Source organism: Rhopalosiphum padi, chromosome 3 (assembly GCF_020882245.1).
Source record: "Rhopalosiphum padi isolate XX-2018 chromosome 3, ASM2088224v1, whole genome shotgun sequence".
Classification (NCBI taxonomy): domain Eukaryota; kingdom Metazoa; phylum Arthropoda; class Insecta; order Hemiptera; family Aphididae; genus Rhopalosiphum; species Rhopalosiphum padi.
Genome location: NC_083599.1, coordinates 24,476,665 through 24,483,944, shown reverse-complemented (window position 1 = coordinate 24,483,944; position 7,280 = coordinate 24,476,665). Strand labels below are relative to the sequence as shown.

Genomic DNA, 7,280 nt, shown 5'->3' with positions numbered 1-7,280 from the left:
ACACTTAAATAATATTTTAACCATCTCTGCCCTTGAATTGCTACTCGGGTAAGTACTACCTATATCAATATTACAAAAAAAAAATATACTAAATTTATTATTAATTTTCTAAGTAACTTTATCTAAAATCTTTTATTATTAATAAATGTATATTTTATATACCTATTCAAAAATTTACGTAAAAACCGTAGTTTTTAAAAATGAATTATTCTTACATTGTACGACAGCTGTATTTTGGTCGCGTGACAGGAAACAAAGTCTTGCTATTTATATAATATGTTGCGTTCCAGTGTTATTAAATAATTTTGTTGCATAATAATTTTTTGCAACACTTATAAAACACATTCGATAGGGGTCAAGAGTGAGTTTAGTGTGAATTCAAAATGCCTAAATCGCTAATAATTAACGTATCTTTATATGTATACTACTCAGTAGTTACTTGCAAGTTGCGATGCGACGAACCAGTGACGTATGTGGTCATTAATCGCCTTTTATACCAGGGCCGTTCTTAGGGGGGGCGAGCAGGGCCCAGGCCCTGGGCCTCACGCTTTTTGCTTAAATTTGGGGCCTCGCGTTTTATTTTTTAATTGTTTTTTTTCGTAGTATTTAAATTGTATGTTTTATATACCTAATTAGTAAATATGAATAAATGTATAAAAATAACGAAGTTGGTTCAACGTACTAATATTGGAATATCCATAATACAATATTTTTGTAATCACAACACATCAGCCTTAGTGATGCAGGTAACAGGCAGCAGCTACGGTCTTTTTCGTCGAATTGTTATTACTTATTACTTATTAGTAGGGCTCGGATTTTAAAGGAAATGCTTCTTTTTATATATTTAAGATAGAAATCTAATTATTATACATAAAATCGTTTCACGTCAATCTGATTCCAAATAAACGAATTTATTTTGGCATTTTTTAGTTTTTTTTTTTTGTGTAAATGATTTTTGTGCTTTTTTCAGTTATTCTAACTGTGGAATTTTTATATATCTATTATGCTATAAAAATAAAAATAAATGTTTATTTTCTTAATAAGAAATGTGAAAACCCGCAATAATGACCGTGATAGTACCATTAGTGTGAAATGACCTTAAACGTATAGATTATCGATCTGCAGATAGTTATATAAATTATTACTAATTATTCATGTTAATTTTTAGTCATGCTTTTTTTTTGCTTTTTATAGAATAAATATGCTTCATTTTTGCTTTTTTAAAACAATTTTGTGCTTTTTTTGTTATTTATTATGCTTTAAAATCTGAGCCCTAGTTATTATAGTAATATAGATAATAATAGATTTAAAAACGTCGCCGTCGGGCATCGGGAAAACATTAATAATATGTATTGAACAAATAGTAGGTAAATTGATTTTATTAGTAGTAGTTTTTACTTTTTCGTGTGTGCGTTTGCTGTTGACATCGGTTGTATCTAATATTCTAGTACAATAATATTAAAATGAGTGGTCGTTTACGTGATAAATATCGAAAATTTAAGTGGTGGTGAAAAACGAAAACTTAAGAGTTAAGATTGCTATTGAACATCAAAATAAACGTCAAAAAAACTCTTTATTCAAATTTTTGAAAAAAGACCAAAATGATAGTAATGATACAATAGTCGATAGTGGTCAAATTGAAAGTAGAATAAATGTAATCTCCAATTGAAAATATTTAAAATATGTACAAGTATTTTCGCCCTGGGCCTCGAAAATCCTAAGGACGGCCTGTTTTATACTTTAGAATTAAGACTAAATCAATTGTCGAAATAATCCGTTAAATTCGTTATTTATTTTAGTTTTCTGTGCTACTAAAGTACCGTTAAGATCTTTACAACTGTAGTATTTACAGCCGTGCTGATAACGAAAAGAAAACATCAACAAACTTGTGGCGACACCGATTGTCACCACTTTACTGGTCGACCCGTCCGACCGACGTTACCATTTTCGATACGTGAATTATACCTTTTTATACTTTTACATGTATGCGACCATTGTGAATATTATATATATATGTTTTTATCTACGCGACGCAGCGATCGCGCCCCTACTCCGCGCTAAATCGTCCCGCGAAAGGCTAAGACGCCGATCGCGACGTAAAACTCGCTCTCTTTGCTCACGACGTTCGACCGAGCCACATCCGCGACAGTCCGACCGAACTTTTAACCGCCGACCCGAACCCGACGTTCCGCGCCATTTTACTCGTGGGTATGTGACTACGACCAAGCGCAAAGACGATCGCACTTTCGAGATGTAATGACCACCGACACGACATGTCCGGTACGCGCTACGACGCGCACGGTCCCGTTACATCTCGCGATTCCGCGACTACGCTCTCGTCCCGTCGACCAACACGTTCCCGACGTTCCCGAACTCGCGTGCGCCCCGACGCCATCACCGCACGCCCGAGCATCGAGCACCCGACTCAAAGGCAATTATTGTACGCCTAGTCACACGCGACTTTTACTTGTGTCAACGACGTACATCATCACAATAAGAACGACTTTCGACGCACACGCGTCCGACACCAAAATTACGTGTTACAATTACTTACCTCCACGCCTGTCCAGCCTCCAAACTACCGATCCACGGAATCCGATCGACAACGATATTTAGGCGACAAGTGTATCGGTCCGGTTGGTAAAACTTACACCGCAACCGCGGTAAACCATACGCTTGTGCGCCAAAAACTCGTTGATATGACTCACGAATTGTAAAACCTATATTGATAACGTTGTTAACCGCAAGTCCTCAACGGCGTTCATCTGCTTTCTCTGTTGTCGAAAGCGATAGTTTTTTTAAGCTGCTATGCGAGCCACTACCGTCGTTTCCCCTTCCGTTTGCGTTGCCGGCTTGCCGCACAAAGTATACCCGGCATGTCCTATAGTTGTAAGCATGTTGTATCCACGTGTTCATTATCAATGAGGAAAATATATTGATTTACGGCACAACTGCGAGAAACACGAGAATTGCACGACGTTTACTCGCCCGCAAAATATGTTATTAACGCCATCATTATAGCGCGTAACGTCGAAAACCACTGCCAGTCGTCGTAACTTTACAGTCTATTCGGAAAAAAACCAAAAAAATGCGTCGACATTTGGTGAAATGCATTCGACTTTTCGGCTGTTCTTACACGGTTATCCCGCACAGACGTATTAATATAATACAGCGGTTGTTAATCTTATTAAAGCTTTAAAATACTCTAACCTAAAGTACTCGGCGACGGTCATTCGCACTGAACGACAATACTCCAACGAGTCCAACGTAATGTATAGAAATTGTAGTGGACAAAGCGTTCGCAATAGTCGTTGTAACTTGTAAAACGCGTAGACGAAAAACGAGTTCAAGGCGCCCGGTACTACGTCACGTTTCTCGTTAATACTCTCCATGGCAATAATTTTCCTTTCTCGTAGAATCGACCAAAATGGCAAATTTTTTTTTTAATTTATAGAGGAAAATGTTCTATAGCCCATTTCTTGATATATTAATTTCAAACTATATAATAATATATATTTTATATTAAATAAAAATAGGAGTTCATTGAGAACTGTAGAATGTTTTCTTCTGTTGATAAAAAAAAATGTATTTAATGAAAATCCAATAATTTTACGAGGCCTAAGAATCAATTTCATTCCCTAAATAAGTATCAGACTATAGTCTAATAGATTAGTTAAAATAGTACTACCTCATATCCTACTAAAGGAAGATAAAATATTTAGCGTATAGAAAACTATACACGAGTATACTGACTATACTGATCTACATAGACATCTAAAAAGTTAAATATAATGTAAAATTGTATATTTGTATAACATAATATAATTAATAACACAGTCAGATTAAATCATGAATAAATACAAGAGTCAACATATTTTTAATTATCTATAGTTAGAACACTTAAAATATATAACATTATTAATACAATATTGCTTACAAAGGTACAGAATTGGTACTCATAATCATGCTCGTGAACCTGAAAAAACATTAAACAATAAATTAATCATCATCATTATTAACAAAATAGGTATAATCAGGGCCCGGATTAAGAACCAATAGGCCATGGGGGCCTACAAAAAAAAAAATATAACAATCTTATATTTTCCTAATTGATAAAACTACTTTTACAAATTAAAAATTGTATTCTTAATTTTTTTTTATTCCTTTTATATAATCTAATTATCAAATTTCTACTTTAGTCATTTGTGAATAATATTATTAATACCTGTAGTAATTGATAAACATTACAAGATGTTCTAAGTTATAATCAGAGACGAAAGAGCATTTTCTAAACTGACACGTATAAAAAACAATTACAGAAGTACTTCAACACAAGAAAATTTAAATTCTCTAATGAAGTTATCATGAGAAAAGATATTTTTGAATTTATTGACTGATGAGACTATCAAAAAATTAGTTTCTCTAAAAGCAAAAATGTTTTTAACATATTAAATAGGTATATCACTTGATGTAATTATATATAAGATAGATTGTTCCTTCAATTTATTTATTGTAAATTTTATTAAATTTTTATTTTGGTTGAAATACAAAAAAATTGTTTAAGAAAAAAAAATTGATCTAATAAAAAAAAACTGATCTATTAAAAAATTTAAATTATGAACCACAAAAAGGTATAATATATGAAAATATAAATGTGTATGAAACTCCTTAAGCATGGATAAATAATTAATAATGTATTATTATTTTTTTTTAAGAAGTTTAATTTCAATAAGGTTAAACAATAATGCACGAGCATCTATAAAAATAATTATTTTTATAATTATATATGACTTACCGAGTCATTTGTCACAGGCATTTTTACTGTGCATTATTTTTTATCATCTCTTCATAAAAGTCAAGAAGCATGAGTGGCCTGTAACTTCGCATGAGGCTTGATTCGATTGGTCTAGATCAGGGATGGCGAACCTTTTGCTAACTGCGTGTCAAATCAAAATGTTAGGTTTGATTTTATTTGCCTCGCGTGTCAGAAACTTTTTAGACCTTTTTTTGCTTAAAAAATAATTAATTAAAAATTAAACATATAAACATGATTTTATTTGTTGTACGTATTTCATTTTACGAGATTAAGAAATGTAAAGTACATATTACGACGATTATGACATTATACGTTAATAATATCTTAAAACATATTACAATAATAAGTTATAAATAATTTCAAATTATCAGTAATTATTTTTGAAAAACCTTTTTTTAAAGTAAAAATTATGAATTATATTTAAATTGGCGTGTCACTGAGTGACACGCGTGACATAGGTTCGCCATCCCTGGTCTAGATGCACTGTTCTCGGACCACCTGACCTGATATAATATAGTATTATTTTCGACCAAATGTCCCGTGACAGCGTCTGGCTCGAGATGTCTAGCAAATCCGTTGTACGTCACACCACATTCAAATGGTGTGCGGTCATCGTTGCTGTGAACAGTAAAAATTGAACGTGTTTACTGGGTAGTTTTACATGCGTAATAAAGACGACGACGAGAAGGAAAAAACGAGCATCTAATCATCATATTATTTCGTTATCACCGTCGTTGTTGTTATTAATTATAATACTTATAATACACTTTATCGTTACTGTAATACTGTACCTTGTTTGTTGCCTATTGCGCCCTCTTATAGCGACGTTCCTACTGCGAACAGCGTTTGCTATCACTCAAGGCGAGGGTTGCGGTTCATCCATGTCCATGGTTTCGTTTCCGTAACGGACGGCGTAGCTCTTTCCATGATTGACGTCGGAGTCTCGAACACTTCCTTTAACACTTTAACCTAACGGAAATATGGTTGTGATAATTTGCAGCATTGGGCATGATCAACAATGATCTAGAGAGAAAACATTTTTAGCCGTACCTACCTGCGTAAAGTTCCAGAGGTGCAAATGCGACAAGTCCGTGAGGCCGAAAGACTGTAGTGACACCACGGATATAGATACTATGGTTGCACGACAGCCTATATTGGATCACGGCGTTGAGCGGCGCAGAATGTTCTTATCAAATCTGACAAAAAGTCGCGTACTACTAGTGCCCTCTACAGTCATTATTATAGAAATCTTGTACCATGTTACCACAGACTACATTTAGTTTGTGATGTTACCATAACTAATAACAATAATAGAGGCTATAGAGAGCGCTAGTATGACGCGACTTTCTATTCATTCTTGATAGGAACATTCTGAGCCGTCATATCCGTGCTCGTTGTGCAACCATAGTATCTATATCCGTGAGTGACACGGAGAACGACAGAAGTGATAAGAGTGGACGACTGTCGTATGGCCGAAGTGCCGTGTGCCGACTGACGATGCCGAGCGCCGTTCGATCGGCGAAACGTAGATGTCGGCCGCGTGGCGATGGTGAATCGGCGGCAGTGACGCTAATGCGGTGGAAGGGTTATGGTTTGGTCTGACAATATATCGCTAGCGCCGCCTCTACAGGTATATCGATCTCGGTCGACATACGATATCCGCAACAATAATATTATGACCGACTACGCGATTTAAAAACGAAATTATTTTTTTCACTCGCAAATGAAAATATTATTATGCCCATCGTGTCACGTACACTGCAATAAAATTATGTTCTCCGGTCGTCGTATACTATTCGTTTAATCGTTTAACACATGCAATATTGATGTCGTTATTCTACAACTGCGTTTATACGTACTACTATACGATATAAATATATATCAAATATGTCAATAATCAATAATACAGATCCTTTTTTTGATTATCGTCGATCGATGATTATTTGTATACCTACTCTAATGTGTCGAAAGAAAGTTGATTCTTCTCTTTCATTTCGGTAGGCTCGAAAACTAAAATATTTAAAATTATCAGAGTGATCCGCGGTGGGGGGGGGGCGCCTACCGCTATTAGAACCGGTGTCAAGAGGACGTTACACTCGCACGTGCCATCTCCGGCCTACAAAATATAGACAACTAAGACCTTGGCAAATTTTTATTCGGAAATGTTAATGTTGTGCCGTTCCCTATTAATTCGAATCGACTCGCAATTAAAGATTTATAGACAAGAATATTATCCGCTTTCTCTCTCGTTGAAATGTTGACATTTTATGTTTTAAGCGAGTTATGAGCAATTATTTACATATTCATAATTCACTTAGAAATTAAAATACCTTAAGAAACCAACGATTGAAACGTTAACCAACGATACATTCACGTTAATGTTATATCAAATTGGAACTGCTGTACGTAAAATAATGTGTTAGTCAACTAGGTACTGAACTATTTATTCTCTCTCACTCACTCT

General features: G+C 34.7%; 1 long non-coding RNA gene across 1 annotated transcript; it reads right to left on the bottom strand.

Moving 5' to 3' along the window:
- Positions 1 to 3,864: 3,864 nt before the first annotated feature.
- Positions 3,865 to 6,413, bottom strand: LOC132926670 (uncharacterized). The gene is made up of 4 exons (XR_009661491.1): positions 5,871 to 6,413; positions 5,608 to 5,785; positions 4,796 to 5,434; positions 3,865 to 3,976 (listed from the first exon to the last, which is right to left on the bottom strand). It is a non-coding gene; the product is annotated as an uncharacterized LOC132926670 (long non-coding RNA).
- Positions 6,414 to 7,280: the final 867 nt, after the last annotated feature.